At 41.9% G+C, this 21436-nt stretch overlaps 1 pseudogene; it reads left to right on the forward strand.

The window, feature by feature from the left end:
* The first annotated feature begins 20187 nt into the window (after positions 1-20187).
* Positions 20188-21173, forward strand: LOC126077944 (eukaryotic translation initiation factor 5A-2-like; annotated as a pseudogene).
* Positions 21174-21436: the final 263 nt, after the last annotated feature.

Raw genomic sequence — 21436 nt, forward strand, 5'->3', positions numbered from 1 at the left:
GGAATAAATTTGTGAGGGAATCCCCAGCATCCTTGAAGAGCACTGTGATCGCTCTTCTCTTTACATCAGATTTTATACTGGGAATTTCCACGACTGAATTTAGGAACTTAACTACAATGGCTCATAGCTCACAGGGGTGATTGGATCCTGGGGTGCCAGAGGCCAAGCAAGTGGCAGCACTTAATTACCAAAAACAAGATGGGAATCTTTACTGTAATGGACATCAGAGACCAACACTGAGTCCCTGATATGGCTCCATTGTCTGGGGTAATCAGCCAGCTACTTGGTGGCAGGTTGATTGCATTGGACCACTTCCATCATGGAAGGGGCAGCATTTTGTTCTTACTAGAATAGACACCCTGAATATGGATTTGCCTTCCCTGCATGCAATACTTCTGCAAAAACTGCCATCCAAGGACTTATAGAATGCCTTATGCACCATCGTGGTGTTCCACACAGCATTGTCTCTAATCAAGGAACTCAACTCACAGCAGTTGAAGCGTGACACTGGGCCCACATTCATCGAATTCACTGGTCTCACTATGTTTCTTATCATCCTGAAGCAGCTGGTTTGAGAGAACAGTGGAATGGCATTTTGAAAACTCAGTTATGGCACTATAGTTAGGTGCAACACTTTGCAGGGCTGCGGCGGTATTCTCCAGGAAGCTGTCCATGTCCCCTGCCCTCCCAACCTCATGCTTCTGTTTCCATAACCAAAGTTCACAGGTCCAGGAATCAAGGAGTGGACATGGGAATGGCGCCACTTACTATTACCCCTAGTGATCCACTAACAAAACTGTTGCTTCTGCTGGTGTAGAGGTCTTAGTTCCAAAGGGAGAAATGCTTCCACCACGAGACACAACAATTCTATTGAACTAGAAGTTAAGACTGTCACCAGCCACTTTTGGTTCCTCATGCCTCTAAATCAACAGGCAAAGATCCTATACTAACTACTGTGATTGATCCTGATTACCAAAAGGAAATTGGACTGTTATCATACAATGGAGGTAAAGAAGACTACTGTATTTCTCATAAAAAATGTGCCCACATAAATAAAACACCCATACATATAACGCACATAGCGTGCCTTGGAAAATAATGCACAAGGGGGTTACACAGTTGGAAAAGAACATTTAATGTGCACGTTATTTGCGTAAAAATGTGGTATGTCTAGAATACAGGAGATCCCTTAGGGTATCTCTAAGTACTGTTATGCCCTGTGATTAAAGTCAATGGAAAGCTACAACAGCCCTTTTCAGGTGGGACTACTAATAGAGCAGACCCTTCAAGAATGAAGGTTAGGGTCATGCCACTAGGCAAAGAACCAGCTGAGGTGCTTGCTGACGGCAAAGGGACTATGGAATGGATAATGGGAGAAAGCAGTTATAAATACCAGCTATGACCACATCAACAGTTGCAGAAACAAGGACTATAATTATTATGAGTATTTCTTCCACATTTTGTTATGAATATGTTTGTGTGTGTATATACAAATATATATATAAAACAAATATTTTTGTTATCTTCCCTTTCCTATCCCATTACTTATCATAAGGCATAAGATTTATTAATTTTTCATCATGATATTTATATTACAGAATATTTATGTTCAAGAAGAAGAGTAAACAACACTCAAGGACTTTTCATCCTCTCTGGGAAAGGGGCTAGTGCATTTCTGGTTGTACATAGGATAGTTGTATCATGCTAGATGGAAGTAAGACTTTGTTATTGTCTTTTTTGAAGATTAAGTATGCTTTAAGGAGATGTTAATTGGTGCCAGGTTAATAAGAGGTCTACGGTGATGGTTAATTTTGTGTCAACTTGGCTAGATCATGGTGCCCAGTTGTTTGGTCAAACACTAAGCCAAATTCTGTTATAAAGTATTGATAGTCCCCGACTTAACAACATATTGAATTACAACAAACCGCAATTATGACATATTTCAGTTACAACTGTTTTTTGTTTTGATTTTTTTTCTTTGTACATCTTAACATTAGTAATATGTACTACATACAATGTTGCAGCACCTAATTTACTGGTGTTATCATTCTCAGATGGTCACTCGAAGATGTTTAATTTTATGATTTACTGTTCAAAACACTGCTGTATAACAGGCTGGAACATTGCATCTTCCTGGAGGAAGTTATGGGAAAATGCATGGAGGGGATATGGAAAAAATTGCTGAGTTATGTGAACACGCTTCAAGCAGTTGATCAGGATAATATGATGGAAGAAATTGTTTGAACATTGTCTATATGGTGGAATAGCAACTAAGGTCCCATAACAATGTGTGTATAAATTTTTGTATGAGAAACTAACTTCAGCTGTAAACTTTCACCTAAAAAAAGCACAAGAAAAAAAATCAGAAAATCATCCATATGGCAAGAATGCTGAATTTAGAACTTAATATCACCAATGTGCAACAGATCATAAAGAAGGGTAGTTGACAGATCAGGACTTACCGGATTTTGAGGAGGAAAGAAATGCTAAAGGAGAAAGAAATAATACGGAAGAGGAAGGAGAGAAGTTCTAAAAAACATTTTACAGTGAAAGGATTAGATTTTTTTTCTAAACTAAATAAGGGACTTCGGTTGCTTTGCTCAAGTCAATAGGCAGATTCGGGAAGCAGTGAGATGTTACTGCAAAATCTGTGAAGAAAAAAAGATGTGAACCATATAGACAACTGTCACTGATGTTTTGACTAAACATGCCATCCCCATTCCCAGGGATAATCCAAATGATCCAGAACCTTCCAAAACTGATAAAATGCCAACGTTGTCCAACTCTTCTTAATTGTTGAAGTTTTTATGATTTGTGTATTTTTTCTGTATGTATTAAAATATATCTGTAAGTTTATGTAATGTTTCCAACTCCTAAAGACAAATAAAGATCAGATTTATAAAGACACTGATAATAAAAGGTAGCTGGAAAATATGGCCTTGGTGATAGAAACAATGGCAGAGATCACATGACAGAATTTTGCAAGACCAACAACTTCATTGCAAATACCTTTTTCAACAACATAAACTGTGACTATACATGTGGACCTTGCCAGATGGAATACACAGGAATCAAATCAACTACATCTGTGGAAGGAGACAATGGAAAAGCTCAAGATCATCAGTCAGAATAAGGCCAGGGGCCGACTGTGGAACAGACCATCAATTACTCATACGAAAGTTCAAGTTGAAACTGAAGAAAATTAAAACAAGTCCATGAGAGCCAAAGTACGACTTCGGCGACCTCGGGGATATCCCACCTGATTTAGAGACCATCTTAAGAATAGATTTGAGGGGTTCAACACTAATGACCAAAGACCAGACAAGTTGTGGAATGACATCCAGTGACATCATACATGAAGAAAGCAAGAGTTTGTTAAAAAGACAGGAAAGAAAAAAAAGACCAAAATAGATGTCAGAAGAGACTCTGAAAGTTTCTCTTAAATGTCAGGAAGCTAAAGCAAAAGGAAGAAATGATGAAGTAAAAGAGTTGAACAGAAGATTTCAAGGGGTGGCTTGAGAAGTCACAGTAAAGTACTATAATGATATGCAAAGACCTGGGGATAGAAAACCAAAAGGGAAGAACTCATTCAGCATTTCTCACTCTGAAAGAGCTGAAGAAAACCTTCAAGCCTTAAGTGGCTATACTGATGAATTCTACAGGGAAAATATGAAACGACACAGCAAGCATCAAAAAAAGATGGTCAACCTTCAACCATTTCAGGAGGTAGCATATAATCAGGAACCAGCGGTACTGAAGGAAGAAGTCCAAGCTGCACTGAAGGAAATGGTGAAAAAAAAGGCTCCAGGAATTGACGGAATACCAACTGAGATGTTTCAGCAAACAGATGCAGCACTGGAAGTGATCACTCATCTATGCCAAGAAATTTGGAAGACCACTACGTGGGTAAATATGCTGCAAAGGACCTCTTCAAAGTGTTGAAGAGCAAAGATGTCACCTTGAAGACTAAGGTGCGCCTGACCCAAGCCATGGTATTTTCAATCGCATCGTATGCGTGTGAAAGCTGGACGATGAATAAGGAAGACCAAAGAAGAATTGACACCTTTGAATTGTGGTGTTGGCAAAGAATATTCAATATACCATGACTGCTATGAGTCGGAACCGACTCGATGGCACCTAACAACAACAACACTATGTGGCCAACTGACTGGAAGAGAGCCATATTTACGCCTATTCCCAAGAAAGGTGATCCAACTGAATGTGGAAATTATGGAACAATATCATTAACATCACAGGCAGGTAAAATTTTACTGAAGATCATTCAAAAGCAGCTGCAGCAGTATATTGAGAGGGAACTGCCAGAAATCCAAGCTAGATTCAGAAGAGCACGTGGAACCAGGGATACCATTGCTGATGTCAGATGGGTCCTGGTTGAAAGCAGAGAATTCCAGAAAGATGTTACCTGTATTTTATTGATTAAGCTAAGGCATTCGACTATGTGGATCATAACAAATTATTGATAACATTGCAAAGGATGGGAATTCTAGAACACTTAATTGTGCTCATGAGGAACCTGTACATAGATCCAGAGGCAGCCATTCCAACAGCAAGGGGATATTGTATGGTTTAAAGTCAGGAAAGGCGTGTGTCAGGGTTGTATCCTTTTACCATACTTATTCAATCTGTATGCTGAGCACATAATCCAAGAAGCTGGACTATATGAAGAAGAATGGGGCATCAGGATTGGAGGAAGACTCATTAACAACCTGCATTATGCAGATGACACAACCTTGCTTGCTGAAAGTGAAGACGACTTGAAGCACTCAGTGGTGAAGATCAAAGACCACAGCCTTCAGTATGGATTACACCTCAACATAAAAACAAAAAAAAAAATCCTCACAACTGGACCAATAAGCAACATCATGATAAACAGAGAAAAGTTTGAAGTTGTCAAGGATTTCGTTTTACTTGGATGCACAATCAGTGCCATGAAAGCAGTAGTCAAGAAATCCAGCGATGCATTGCCTTGGTCAAATCGGCTGCAAAAGACCTCTATAAATTGTTGAAAAGCAAAGATATCACCTTAAAGACTAAGTTGTGCCTGAGCCCAGCCATGGTGTTTTCAGTCACCTCATAATGTATGCAAAAGCTGGACGATGAATAAGGGAAACCTTTATGTGTCAGAATCGACTCGACAGCAGTGGGTTTGGTTTCTTTTTGGTTTAAGAAGAAGGCCTTTGAATTGTGGTGCTGGCGAAGAATATTGAATATACCTTGGACTGCCAAAAGAACAAACCTGTCTTGGTAAAAGCACAACCAGAATGCTCCTTAGAAACAAAGATGTTGAGACAACATCTCACGTACTTTGGACACATTATCAGGAGGGATCAGTCCTTGGAGGACACCATGCTTGGTAAAGTAGAGGGTCAGTGAAGAAGAGGAAAATCCTCAGTGAGATAGATTGACACAGTGGCTGCTACAGTGGGCTCAAGCATTGAAAGGATGGCACGGAACTGGGCAGCGTTTCGTTCTGTTGGGCATAGGGTTTCTATGAGTCAGAGCCAACTCGATGGCATCTAACAACAATAATAATGAAAACTAAAAAAAAAAAAAAAGATAGTCAACATATGTCAGAGCCAACTTACAACGGAGTTGTTGGAACGGAACCTTGTCATAAGTCACGGACTCCCTGTTGTTTGTTTTTTTGCCTGTAGTTACATGTGGTTAAATCAGTTGGCCTTAAGTACAGCAAATTATGTTCCATAATGTCGGTAGGCCTTATCCAATCAGTTGAAGACCTTAAAAGCATAAAGGGAGTTTTCCCTACAGCATATTCTGTCTCCAGGGTATACATAGACATCTTGCCAGAACTTCTGCATTCTTCTTGTTGCCTGACCTATGGATTTGGGGACACAAGACTGGTGGATTCTCCAGTCTGTTCCCTGACCTAAAGATTTTGTACTTGCCAGTCCTCAGAATCATGTGAGTCAATTCCTTAAATACCTCTCATTCTCTCTCAGTCTCTGCGTATATATCTGACTGGTTCTGTTTCTGTAGAGAATCCTAAGACACTGGGTAACCAGTGCCTCTGTCTTATCAAGGCCATGGTGTAACCTTAGACTTCCTCCTACCTGGTGCTCAGCAGCCTTTGGCCCTCTGAAGTGTCCTCCATCAGTCTCAGGGGCTACTTCCTCTTGTATATCCAGTTCCCTCTCCTAGGCTGAGCATCCTCTTCATTCTGACCTCTATCACTAGAGGGCCCATCACTTGGCACTTAATCCTCTTTTCTTGTCTCTCCTTATTTCCCTTAAATGGAGAAAGTTGGCTCTACATCCTGTGGATGCTTACTTCAATACCACCCTAGACCTGACTACTTCCTGCCAGCATCTGTAGCCTCTTCTTCAGTCACATCTTGTTCTTTGCTGACTTGTGCCCAACACAGTCTGGCTCCACCCAGGCCCCAGAACTGTCCCGTTAGAATTTACATCAGGCCACATCACTTCCCTGCCTAGCATCTCCTAGTGTTCCCTTCACACTGTGGATAAATCCACACTCTCCCTTGGCTGTTGAGGACTGGCTGGCCATGCCACTCTCTGCTTGCTCACTTCTGTCAGGCGTGCCAGCCTCCCTGGGATCTTTGCACTTGCTGCTCCCTCTGCCAGCAGTTCATCTAGATCTTCTGAAGTCAGGCTTTGTGAATCCTTCCAGTCTTGGCTCAGTGAAACTGCCTTTGGTCACCCATCAGAGCACCTCAATACCCTGCACACCCTGCTTCCATGTGTCATGTTGAAGATGTGTATGATATGTTGTCTGTGCTTATGTAGATGTGGCCCCTCAGTGTCTCCCAGGTGCTGCCTGCACTGAGTATTCAGATATGTTAATTTAACACATTGCTGGCACTGGCTCACCCTCTGGCCCATGCCTCAGCCCCACCCACCAGAGAGACACTGCTCCTTTAGCCTCACTTTTTCATCTGGTAGCTCTAGTGGTCTCAGTACTCTTCTGGGGACCCCTGCAGCTCTTCACAATCCTGGATGCCCCAACCATGGTGGGCATGGGCACCTTTTAGCACATCCAACATCTTGGCATTTTCTTAAAATAGCTCAACCAAGATATTGAGGAGAAACAAACAACCAGAATAAGTCAAAAACAAAAGGATCAGGCATGATACAGTGTGGGATTGGAGGATTCAATAAGAGTTGGCATCTGTTCCAAGACTCCCAGGCCCTCCCCACAAAGCTGTTCCCCTGAGAGCTCCTCCAGCACGGGATTGGCAGGGCAGAGGGCAGGTGCCCAACACTTGGGGTCTACTTCATAGAACTGTGACTGCAGCCTTGAGGGTCCCTTGGGAACTTTTTGAAACTAGATTCCAGGCCCCCACCCTTGAGATTTTGATCCAGGAGGTCATTAGTGGGGTCCTGGTGTCTACAGTTTTAAAAACCACTCACGAAATTCTGAAGAGAGCCATGGCTTGGACAGCAGAGACACATGGTGCTTGCTTCCCACTTTACACCCTGGAGAAGTACAAGAGTCATTTCTTCCCTTTCCCTGAGCAGTGTGTGTCCCTCCGCATCTTGCTCCTCACTACCGATGCCCTCTCTTTCCTCAGGGAGACTCTGGGGGACCCCTCGTCTGCCGGGTGAACACGTCCTGGTTCGTGATGGGGCTGTCCAGCTGGAGCTTGGACTGCCGGCAGCCCATATTCCCCAGTGTCTTCACCAGGGTGCCCTACTTCTCCACCTGGATCCAGGAGATCGAAAGGTCCACGCCCGTTCCTGATCCTGCATCTGCTCCTCCTCAGGGTACCCCGCCTTCTGTGGGCCACCCTAACTCTGTGGGCACTGTCCACGTGCCCCAGACCTGCACAGCCCTTGTGCTTTCACAGACCTTCCTCCTGCTGTCCATGTTCCTCATGACTGGGATGGCCTCTAGTGCAATCTTCTAGCCTCCTCCCATGCCTGTCTCAAGCCTGATAAAATAAAAGGTGACTATTAAAGCTTTCTGCTTCTGTTTCTGAGCTGTCAAAGCTGTTCCCCATGCCACTGTGGCTCAAGCTCCTTGTACAGAAAGGAGGTCCCCACAGTAGGCAGGGAGAGCCACCTGGCTCCCATGGGTAAATCTGGGTTGGGATGACCAGGGGCCACTGAGGAGGCACCATTCAGTGGTAGAACAGGCACAAGGTCATCATCCCTCCTCACTGTCCAATCACATGTTCATCATTTTAAAGCAAGAAGCACATTTAACATCCACATTTCCAGCAACATGCTGTTGCTGGTGCCATATTTATTCTCCAAGATGATAAAGACTTTCTCTATAGTGCTTCTCACTTCCTTCCGAGACCTCACCAGAATAGCCTTTGACATCCATCAGTCTACCAACAGTCTCTTCAAGGCAAGCTAGGCTTTTACTATTTAAAAAAAAAAATTCAAACCCATTGCCATGGAGTTGATTCCTACTAATACAGCAACCCTATAGGACTGAGTAGAACTATCCCGTAAGGTTTCCAAAGAGTGACTGGTAGATTCAAACTGCCAACCTTTTGGTTAGCAGCCCAATGCTTTACCACTGCCCCACCACGGCCCAAAGTCTTTTACTACTAAAAAAAAAAAAATCCCAAACCCATTGCCGTCAAGCTGATTCCAACTCATAAGTGACGCTAATAGTGCCTAATAGTAAAAGACTCAAGCGACTATTAGGTACCTTAAAACTCTTCCAGCCTCTACCCATTACCCAACTCCAAAACCACTTCCACATTTTAGATATCTGTTAGAGCAGCACCCGACTCTTCTGGTACCAAATTCAGTCTTAGTTTTCTAGTGCTGCTATAACAGAAATATAAGTGTATGGCTTTAACAAACATAGATTTATCTACTCACTGTTTTGGAGGCTAGATGTTGGAATTCAGGGCGGCAGCTCCAGGGGAAGGCTTTCTCTGTAGGCTCTAGAGAAAGGTTCTTTTCTCTTCTGGGCTTTTGCTCCTGGATGATCTTTATCTTGGCATCCTCTTCCCCCAACTGTACTTGCTCGTTTATCCTAGTCTCTTTTACACCTCAAAAGAGATTGATTCAAAATACTCCCTATACTAATCCTGCCTCATTAACATAATAAAGACAACCCATTCCCAAATGGAATTATAACCACAGGCATAAATCCCTTGCCCACAAATGGATTCCAACTCAGAGGGACCCTATAGGACAGAGTAGAACTGCCCCCACAGTGTTTCCAAGGAGTGGCTGGTGGATTTGAACTAGTGACCTTTTGGTTAGCAGCCAAGCTCTTAACCACTGCTTCACCAGGGCTCCACCACAGGCATAGGGGTTAGGATTTACAACACATATTTTGGGGGGACGTGATTCAATCCATAACAGTTCTTAACTCTCTTTGGGGCTCCACAGTATGATTTCTTAGCTCCTGAAGTGGTAATCAGCATTTGTTCAGTTCATATTTGGAACATGAGATACACTATTGTCCCTAAAACTGCCACTTTCCTTCAACCCACATTAGCCTGTACTGGCTATGGCAGATTTCTCTCATGTGGTGAATTTTGTTTAGGGGGCCTGGCTTCTTGCTTTGGCCACAACAGCCTAGACCATTCAAAAGAGCTGTGTGTATGTATGCAGCATACAGTTACATCATTGCCTGGCCCTCCATACAGTTCCTTGGACCTCCTCTAACTCGGTGGATGCAAATGCACACCTTGTCCACACTGTAAATCCACCCAGTCACAGGTCCAGCCCAGGCTGTTTCCCTCTTACCTGGAATCAACCTAAATGCCCAGTATTATTATCCAGGTTGGAAGCCCTGGTGGCTTAGTTGTTAAGTGCTATGGCTGCTAACCAAAAGGTTGGCAGTTCGAATCCACCAGGTGCTCCTTGGAAACTCTATGGGGCAGTTCTACTCTGTCCTATAGGGTCGTTATGAGTCAGAATCGACTCTACGGCAATAGGTTATTATCCAGGTTTAGTCTTGTTTTACAGATATGAATCCTGAAGCTTTGCATGGCTAAGTAACTTGTCTAAGGTACACAGGTAGTAAATAGTGGAACAGGAATTCACACCCTGATCTCTGGAGGGAGCTCAGCAACATTTGTTCTCCCTGTGAATACAGGATGCTCCCAGATGCCTCGGGCCCTGTCTCAGGTATCTTTGAGAGGCTTGGGCTGGGCTTTCCCAAGTTTGGCCCAGAATTACCTCAGGTCAGTGGCAAGGGAAGATCCCAATAACAAGACCAAGGTCAGGGTGGAGAGTGGACCTGCAGGACCAAGGATCTTGGGGCTGGGGGGAGCTGGGAATGGTCCCTGCACTGGGTTTTCCCAGGCCCATCAATCATCAGGAGGCTTCCAGGGCCTCCAGATGGTGTACTGGTGAGGGCTGCTAGCTCCCCAATATCAACCCTGGAAAAGCTGTGGAGGTGAAAAGAAAATGTGGATTTCAGAAACCAACTAAAATCATTGAGGAAACCTGGGGAAACTGAAGGATTTTTCTTGATTCCCTCTGTTGGTAAGAGTGATGAGTGGCTACAGCTGGGGGGGGAGGCTAGCGACAGCTCAAAAAAAGTGTTTTATGTTTTCTGCTCTTGCCTTTTCCCACCCCATGGCCTTGATAAATGTTGCCTAATCTTTAACAGAAGCCAAAGTAGCAGGGCAGTGGTATCAACCAGTGTGCAGGCCCTGCCAAGGAGAGTTGTTGGTGAGGGTGGATGTATTCCTGCCACCCACCTTTGTGTTCCTCTGTTCCTTCTCCCCCAACCCCAGGGTTGGAGGAGGACTGTTTATTACCTCGGGATACTGTCTCCTTCTCCTGGTAGGAGAGCAGTATGGAGGAAAAGAGTGGTTTTTTGCTGTAGAGTCACCCTTCTTGAACTCATAATGACTTCAGTCCTTCTATGGTACACATTACCAGACAGAGTGACAGAGTAGCTGCTAACCCTTAAGGGATATGAGCACACGTCAGAATAACTACACACCTGCCAACTTATTGCCACATGAGAAATACGATAGAGCGGACAACATACATTATTTGAAATAGTTACTGGAAGAGACAAATCAAAAATTTTAAGCAAGCACAATAAAATCCTTATGGGTATAAGAAAATATTAGCAGTAAGACCCAAGACAAACCTCAGAAAAAACTAAGTGAAAAAATGTTACATATGAAAAAATATAATAGTTGAATTAAAGCATACAATAGATTGCATAAATAGTAGGATAAATATAGATGAAAAATGAATGCAATCATTAAACGTATGGATTTTGGAGTTGGCACAGTTGTGTTAAGATAATCTCTAGAGTGTTTTTTGTTTTGTTTTGTTTTACAAAAGAACTAATTATTAAGGTATTGTTAGAGTGTAAGAGAACCACAAGTCCCAGTGCAGGAGCCTGGGACAAACAGTAACAACAACAGAGCTTTTGCCACCTCTAGGCTCCAAGGAACAAAGGAAAATAGAAGGGAACATCATGGAGAGAAGGCTGCCTTGAGAGGGGCATGGACCTTCAGCTGAGGGACACACCTAGCCAAGGCAACCTCACAAAGAGGGTTTTTTGTAAATAAATACACTGACCATTTTCTTCCTCAAATCTTCAGCTGACTCTCCCCAGCTGAACAAAGGTATAGGCGCTCTTTTGATTTAATCCATACAAAACCCATAGCCATCGAGTTTATTCCAACTCATAGTGAGTCCACAAGGTTTCCAAGGCTCTAAAGCCTTACAGAAGTAGGCTGCCACGTCATTCTGCCCAGAGCCACTGGTGGTTTTGAACCACCGACCTTTTGGTTAGCAGTCAAATCCTTTAACCACTGTACCATCAGGGCTCCTTAGTCCATACGGGTGGGGTGGAAAAAGGTCGACAGTGCATCTGGAGGGACAAATGGAAGGTAACTGGTACAGGTGGCTTAGACTATTTGGATCAACTCTCCTATTTTTTAAAATATATATTTTTTTAATTCATTTTTTAAAACTTCATGAAAGCACTGAAGAACTGGATATCTGCCAGGATAAATTCTGGGGAAACGCCTACAATCAGAACAGTAATCATAATAACTGAGACTTAAAAATCATTTTTGTTGTGGGGTATTCTTATAGTTCATAATTGGGCTCCACTTCAGCAGAAATCAGCAAAGTCAGTGGAAGTCAAGGCAAAGGAGGCAAATCTAATGGGAGACACCCCCACATTACACTGGGACCCCAAAAAGATCTGCCCACACAGTAAGAACATAATAGAATAAGACACGGCCTCCTCCTTCAAACCCAGGGTCCTGTAGGGAAGGCTGCCTTGGCACTGAGCAGAAAAGAAGATAAGGGAATGGGTAGATTTGCACCCTCAGTATGACTAGCAGAGTCAGTCAAGTGACCTTAAGGTGTGAATGTGGCTTGAGGTGGTCTGTCACTGGCAGGGCCCAAGACTTCTGGCAGTAGCAAAGCTACTCTAAAGGATGTCACATTCCTTCTCGGCCTAAAGAAATTCCTACAATTAGTTTTTCAAAAGGAGTAACAAGCACATGGTCAAACATAACCAACCATAAAAGGAAATAAAACTCCAATAAGAACCGGTAGAAATGAGAAAAAACATAAATGGACAGATTTTAGACTTTGTAAATGCCAAAGATTATAAAATGCTTATGCTTACTATCCTGTATCTATTAGCTTTTACTGAAAAACAAATGACCTCAAAATTAATGGCTTGGAGTGTAACTTCTGGCATAGAAACTAGTGGCTAGGAGTGCCACTTCTGGCATGGCTTCATGAATCCACTCCCCAGTGACTGGTGAAAATTACTTTAAAAATAACACCAATCGAACCCTAGAAGAGAAACTAGATAACTGGGAGCTCCTAAAAATCAAACACTTATGCTCATCCAAAGACTTCACCAAAAGAGTAAAAAAAGATTACCTACAGACTGGGAAAAAAATTTTAGCTACGACAATACCGATCAGCATCTAATCTCTAAAATCTACGTAATACTGCAAAAACTCAACAACAAAAAGACAAATAACCCAACTAAAAAATGGGCAAGGGAGCTTTGGGGGGGGGGGCCAAGATGGCTGACTAGGTAGAAGCTACCCCGGATCCCTCTTGCAACAAAGACTCAGAAAAACAAGTGAATTGATGACATACATGACAATCTATGAACCCTGACCATCAAACACAAATCTAAAAAAATAATAGATACTAACACAACACAAGGTCACAGAACAGAACATCCTGATATCAACTGAAATAGGGAAATCACAAAAACAAATTAAGATTAATTTCAAAAAGAAAAAAATGCTCAAAACAGGGAATCATTGAAGTCAATATGTAAAAGATCACAATAATCAAAACGAGGGACTAAACCCAGGAGACGTAGAACTGCCATGTGGAGAGGAAAACAAGGCTATATATGACAATACAAGTTAGGTTTTTACTTAGGAAAATAGGGGTAAATATTAAGGTAACCACAAAGAGGTCTAACAATTCCATAACTCAAAATAAAAACCAAGAAAAACATAACGACTCCGCAAACATAAATTCAACTACTATGAAAATGAGGAACAGACAATTTACAAAGAAAAACGTCTCAGCACAAAAAAAGTAAGTGGAAAAATGAAACTGTCAACAACACACACAAAAAGGCATCAAAATGACAGCACTAAGCACATACTTATCTATAATTACGCCGAATGTAAATGGACTAAATGCACCAATAAAGAGACAGAGAGCCTCAGACTGGGTAAAAAAAACACGATCCGTCTATATGCTGCCTCCAAGAGACACACCTTAGACTTAGAGACACAAAAAAACTAAAACTCAAAGGATGGAAAAAATATGTCAAGCAAACAACAAACAAAAAAGAGCAGGAGTAGCAATATTAATTTCTGACAAAACAGACTTTAAAGTTAAATCCACCACAAAGGATAAAGAAGGACACTACATAATGATTAAAGGGACAATTGACCAGGAAGATATAACCATATTAAATATTTATGCACCCAATGACAGGGCTGCAAGATACATAAATCAAATTTTAACAGAATGAAAAAGTGAGATAGACACCTCCACAGTTTTAGTAGGAGACTTCAACACACCACTTTCGGAGAAGGATAGGACCTCCAGTAAGAAGCTCAATAGAGACACGGAAGACCTAATTGCTACAATCAACCAACTTGACCTCATAGACTTATACAGAACACTCCACCCAACTGCTGCAAAGTATACTTTTTTTTCTAGTGCACATGGAACATTCTCTAGAACAGATCACGTATTAGGTCATAAAACAAACCTTTGAAGAATCCAAAACATCGAAATATTACAAAGCATCTTCTCAGACCACAAGGCCATAAAAGTGGAAATCAATAACAGAAAAATTAGGGAAAATAAATCAAATACTTGGAAACTGAACAATTCCCTGATCAAAAAAGACTGGGTTATAGAAGACATCAAGGAGGGAATAAAGAAATTCATAGAATGCAACCAGAATGAAAACACTTCCTATCAAAACCTCTGAGACACAACAAAAGCAGTGCTCAGAGGTCAATTTATATCAATAAATGCACACATACATAAAGAAGAAAGAGCCAAAATCAGAGAACTGTCCCTACAACTTGAACAAATAGAAAGCGAGCAACAAAAGAATCCATCAGGCACCAAAAGAAAACAAATAAAAATTAGAGCTGAACTAAATGAATTAAAGAACAGAAAAACAATTGAAAGAATTAACAAAACCAAAAGCTGGTTCTTGTTAATTTGAAAATTCCTCAACATAATAAAGGGCATTTATACAAAGCCAACAGCCAACATCACTCTAAATGGAGAGAGCCTGAAAGCATTTCCCTTGAGAATGGGAACCAGACAAGGATGCCCTTTATCACCACTCTTATTCAACATTGTGCTAGAGGTCCTAGCCGAGGAAATTAGGCTAGACAAAGAAATAAAGGGCATCAGGATTGGCAAGGAAGAAGTAAAATAATCTCTATTTGCAGATGACATGATCTTATACACAGAAAACCCTAAGGAATCCCCCAGAAAACTACTGAAACTAATAGAAGAGTTCGGCAGAGTCTCAGGTTACAAGATAAACATACAAAAATCACTTGGATTCCTCTACATCAACAAAAAGAACATCGAAGAGGAAATCACCAAATCAATACCATTCACAGTAGCCCCCAAGAAGATAAAATACTTAGGAATAAATCTTACCAAGGATGTAAAAGACCTATACAAAGAAAACTACAAAGTACTAGTGCAAGAAATTAAAAGGGACCTACATAAGTGGAAAAACATACCTTGCTCATGGATAGGAAGACTTAACATAGTAAAAATGTCTATTCTACCAAAAGCCATCTATACACACAATGCACTTCTGATCCAAATTCCAATGACGTTTTTTAATGTGTTGGAGAAACAAATCACCAACTTCATATGGAAGGGAAAGAAGCCCCAGATAAGTAAAGCATTACTGAAAAAAAAAAGAAAGTGGGAGGCCTCACTTTACCTGATTTTAGAACCTATTATACAGCCACCGTAGTCAAAACAGCCTGGTACTGGTACAACAACAGGCATATAGACCAATGGAACAGAATTGAGAACCCAGATATAAATACATCCACATATGAGCAGCTGATATTTGACAAAGGCCCAGTGTCAGTTAACTGGGGGAAAGATAGTCTTTTTAACAAATGGTGCTGGCATAACTGGATATCCATTTGCAAAAAAATGAAACCATGCACAAAAACTAACTCCAAGTGGATCAAAGACCTAAACATAAAGACTAAAACGATAAAGATCATGGAAGAAAAAATAGGGACGTTAGGAGCCCTAATACAAGGCATAAACAGAATACAAAACATTACTAAAAACGATGAAGAGAAACCAGAAAACTGGGAGCTCCTAAAAATCAAACACCTATGCTCATCTAAAGACTTCACCAAAAGAGTAAAAAGACCACCTACAGATTGGGAAAAAATTTTCAGCTATGACATCTCCGACCAGTGCCTGATCTCTAAAATCTATACGATTCTGTTAAAACCCAACCATGAAAAGACGAACAATCCAATCAAAAAGTGGGCAAAGGATATGAACACACACTTCACTAAAGAAGATATTCAGGCAGCTAACAGATACAGGAGAAAATGCTCTCGCTCATCAGCCATTAGAGAAATGCAAATTAAAACTACGATGAGATTCCATCTCACTCCAACAAGGCTGGCATTAATCCAAAAAACAGAAAATAATAAAAGTTGGAGAGGTTGTGGACAGATTAGAACTCTTATACACCACTTTGGAATCTATCTGGTGTTTTCTTAAAAAGTTAGAAATAGAACTACCATACGACTCAGAAATCCCACTCCTTGGAATATACCCTAGAGAAATAAGAGCCTTTACACGAACAGATATATGCCCACCCAAGCTTATCACAGCACTGTTTACAATAGCAAAAAGCTGGAAGCAACCAAGGTGTTCATCAACGGATGAATGGTTAAATAAATTGTGGTATATTCACACAATGGAATACTACGCATCGATAAAGAACAGTGACGAATCTGTGAAACATTTCATAACATGGAGGAACCTGGAAGGCATTATGCTGAGTGAAATTAGTCAGAGGTGAAAGGACAAATATTGTATAAGACCACTATTATAAGATCTTGAGAAATAGTATAAACTGAGAAGAACACATTCTTTTGTGGTTACGAGAGGGGGGAGGAATGGAGGGTGGGAGAGGGGTATTTACTGATTAGTTCGTAGAAAAAAAATTTTTTTTAAAGAATTACTTTAGATGAAGGGAAGGACAATACTTAATATAGTGAAGGTCAGCTCAACTGGACTGGACCAAAAGCAAAGAAGTTTCCAGGATAAACTGAATGCTTCGAAGGTCAGTGGAGCAAGGGTGGGGGTTTGGGGACTATGGCTTCAGGGGACTTCTAAGTCAATTGGCAAAATAAATTCTATTATGAAAACATTCTGCATCCCACTTTAAAGTGTGGCGTCTGGGGTCTTAAATGCTAACACGCGGCCATCTAAGACGCATCCATTGGTCTCAACCCACCTGGATCAAAGGAGAATGAAGAACACCAAGGTCACACAATAACTATGAGCCCAAGAGACAGAAAGGGCCACATGAACCAGAGACTTACATCATCCTGAGTCCAGAAGAACTAGATGGTGCCTGGCCACAACCGATGACTGCCCTGACAGGGAGCACAACAGAGAACCCTTGAGGGAGCCGGAGAACAGTGGAATGCAGACCCCAAATTCTCATAAAAAGACCAGACTTAATGGTCTGACTGAGACTAGAAGAATCCCGGCGGTCATGGTCCCCAAACCTTCCGTTGGCCCAGGACAAGAACCATCCCTGAAGACAACTCATCAGACACGGAAGGGAGTGGACGATGGGTTGGAGAGAGATGCTGACAAAGAGTAAGCTATTTGTATCGGGTGGACACTTGAGTCTGTGTGGGCGTCTCCTGTCTGGAGGGGAGATGGGAGGGTAGAGAGGGTTAGAAACTGGCAAAATGGTCACGAAAGGAGAGACGGGAGTGAGAGGACTGACTCATTACGGGGAGAGTAAATGGGAGTATGTAGTAAGGTGTATATAGGCTTATGTGTGACAGACTGACTTGATTTGCAAACTTTCACTTAAAGCACAATAAAAATTATTAAAAAAAAAAATGGGCAAAGGATATGAACAGGTACTTCACCAAAGAAGACACTCAGGCATCTGACAGATACATGAGGAAATGCTCACAATCTTTAGCCATTAGAGAAATGCAAATCAAAACTATAATGAGATACCGTCTCACTCCAACAAGGCTAGCATTAATCCAAAAAACACAAAATGATAAATGTTGGAGAGGTTGTGGAGAGACTGGAACACTTATACACTGCTGGTGGGAATGTGAAATGGTACAACCACTTTGGAAATCTATCTGGCGTTTTCTTAAAAAGTTAGAAATAGAACTACCATACAACCCAGAAATCCCACTCCTCGGAATATACCCTAGAGAAATAAGAGCCTTCACACGAACAGATATATGCACTCCCATGTTTATTGCAGCACTGTTTACAATAGCAAAAAGATGGAAGCAACCAAGGTGCCCATCAATGGATGAATGGATAAATAAATTATGGAATATTCACACAATGGAATACTACACAACAATAAAGAACAGCAATGAATCTGTGAAATATTTCATAACATGGAGGAATCTGGAAGGCATTATGCTGAGTGAAATTAGTTCCAAAAGGACAAATACAGTATAAGACCACCATTATAAGAACTCAAGAAACAGTTTAAACACAGAAGAAAACATTCTTTGATGGTAACAGGGTGGGGAAGGAGGGAGAGGGGTATGCACTAATTAGACAGTAAACAAGAAATATTTTACGTGAAGGGAAAGACAACATACAATACAGGAGAGGTCAGCACAACTGGACTAAACCAAAAGCAAAGAAGTTTCCTGAATAAAATTGAATGCTTCAAAGGCCAGAGTAGCAGGGGGAGGGGTCTGGGAACCATGGTTTCCAGGGAGATCCAGGTCAATTGGCGTAACAAAATGTATTAAGAAAGTATTCTTCATCCCACTTTGGTAAGTGGTGTCTGAGGTCTTAAATGCTAGCAAGCAGCTATTTAAGATGCATCAATTGATCTCAGCCTACCTGGGCCAAAGGAGAATGAAGAACACCAAAAACACAAGGTAATTATGAGCCCAAGGGACAGAACCCAGTGTCTAAGGGACAGATAGGGCCACATAAATCAGATACTACATCAGCCTGAGACCAGAAGAACTAGATGGTGCCTGGTTATTGCTAATGGCAGCCCTGACAGGGAACACAACAGAGAATCCCTGATGGAGCAGGAAAGCAGTGGGATAAAAAAAAACCTCAAATTCTCTTAAAAAGACCAGACTTAATTGTCCGACTGAGACTAGAAGGCCCGGGAGGTCATGGTCCCCAGACCTTCTGTTAGCCCAAGACTGGAACCATTCCTGAAGCTAACTCTTTAGACAGGGATTTTACTGGGCTATAAGACAGAAAATGATACTGGTGAGGAGCGAGCTTCTTGGCTCAGGTAGACACATGAGACTATGTGGGCAGCTCCTGTGTGGATGGGAGATGAGAAGGCAGAGGGAGACAGGAGCTAGCTGAATGGACACGGGAAATACAGGGTAGAAAGGAGGAGTGTGCTGTCTCATTGGGGGAGAGCAACTAGGAATACATAACAAGGTGTGTACAAATTTTTGTATGAAAGCCTGACTTGATTTGCAAACTTTCACCTAAAGCATAATAAAAAAATAAATAAAAATAACCCCAGCCATTGAAAGTCTCTAAGGACATACAAGAAATGAAGGAATATATACTCAAAAAGTCTACTAAAACTTGCTAAGAACAGCAAGTCTGTGGCATTTGAACCACAACCTGCTCCCTCCCTCCCACACCCAGTTCAGCGTTGCAGAAATTCCACCCCAGGAAGGTGCAGCCAAGAACACAGAGTTCCCTTTCCCCTCAGCCCTCAGAGGGTTACTGCATCTTCCTGGGAGGGGCAGGATGTCAGCATTTCCCATTCTGCCCCTAGCTACCTGTTGCATATGCTAAATCACAGACAAGTGTGGTGAAAACCAGGGGCTCCTTCCCTCAGCCCCCATTTGTGGGACAGAGGCTCTACCTTGAACGTGGTACTTTTAAAGTACTGGGGCCTTAATAGCCCTTGCCTTAGACTGTCAGGCAAAGGTTTCATGCAAGGAGAGGCAAGCCAAGAAGGCATGAGGCTAAGAGGAATGTGCCTCTCCCTCTGGAGCCCAGCTGCAGAGTCTTGGCTCTGGAATGTTTCCTAAGGAGAGAAGCAGGGCATTAAAAAGGAGAGACAGAGCGCGATCTGAAGCTCCTCCCACAGAAATTGACTTCAGTTGAGACAGTGTCAGACAGTTCAAGCAAAAAGATACCCTCAAAACAATGGCAACTTGGTAAAAAGCAAATAAGGAAGACTGGTAGATTTCATTGGAGATACAAGCTAAAGCATAGGCTAGGTAGTTAACCAGAGAAAACCAGAGTTAAAAACAATGAAGAGCCCTCCTGAAGTTAGAACCAATCTCAAACGCTGACTTCAAAAACCATCTGTGCGAAGGAGCCTGTGGAGCGATTTATGTCCCAGGGTATTGTTGAGGACAAGATGTCAATCAGCTGGCATTAGTAGGGTTAACAGCAGGGTATAGCCATGGAAAGAGAGCCCTGCTAAAACCAGGGTCACCCCAGAATGACTGTGCACATGCCAAAGTCTGCACCCTCTGAGGAACAATATTGGAGGCTTCACACTGCACTGGGGTATGGGGATAGATTTACTAAAATCCAGCCAATGTCTAAACAAATAAATACCCAAACAGCAAGTGCCAAAAAGGGAGCAGTAGACCAGTACCCAGAGTTGCTAAGGTACGTTATTTTTCGTTTCCAGCAAAAAATGATGACATATGCAAAGAGGAAAATCTGACCCATTCACAGTAAACAAAGCCGGCAAGAGAAGCTCTTAGCGAAAGTGACTAGATGTCAGATTTAACAGATAAAGGCTTCAAAGTAGCCATTATAAATACATTCAAAGAACTAAAGGGAAACATACTTAAAGAAGTGAAGAGGGAACTGCCATGGCTGCCACTGTCACCGTTGCCACAGCTGTGGGGGGCTGGCACAGGTGCACAGGCTAAATAAAGACACTCTTTCCCCACTGAAATTTCCCTTGAAAAAGCTACCATCTCCCCAGCCCACCACGGTGGATAAAATTGATTTCACTACTGGAGATGCTGGGGCTTCTAGCACTTACCCTATGCAGCACTCAGCCCTGCGCTAAAAACGGCTTGGTGGTGCTCAGAGGATGACCATGCAAAATAGTGCAGATGTCCACTTCCAAAACTGGGAAGCACAGTAATGCCAAGGTTCGCCTTGTTGGAATTGATATTTTCACATGGAAAAAGCATGAAGATAAAACCTGGATATTGCAAATATTAAAACAAATGGTTATCATCTGATACGCATTCAGGGTGGTTACCTTTCCCTGCTGACAGAAACTGGTGATGTTTATGAGGCTCTTAAGTTGCTAGAAGGTGAACTAGGCAATGAGATAGAAGGGAAATACAATTCAGGTAAAGGTGTACAGATGTCTGTAACATGTGCAGTGAGTGAAGAATAAATAGGCTGTAGTCATAAGCCCTGCAAAGAAATGGAATCTTCTGGGGTAAGCAAACTGTTTAGGCCTGGATCAACTGCAGATCGAAAGTTGGGTTCTAAGTTGTCACCAAAGCTAAGGCCTTCATAAGCAACCTCATTTCTTTTTAATTGGTTTGAAATTGTGCTAGGTTAGCTTTGGCAATTTAAAAAATAATCAAGATGTATAATTCTGTTTTTAAATTTTGTAGGTGTCTTTCCTCTAACACTCCTGTGGTTTTCAGTATGTGAGTCCAAGAAAAAGACAAGGTAGCTTTAGCAGATATGCTTTATCTGAACAAATCATTCCT

This window comes from Elephas maximus, chromosome 6 (assembly GCF_024166365.1).
Source record: "Elephas maximus indicus isolate mEleMax1 chromosome 6, mEleMax1 primary haplotype, whole genome shotgun sequence".
Classification (NCBI taxonomy): domain Eukaryota; kingdom Metazoa; phylum Chordata; class Mammalia; order Proboscidea; family Elephantidae; genus Elephas; species Elephas maximus.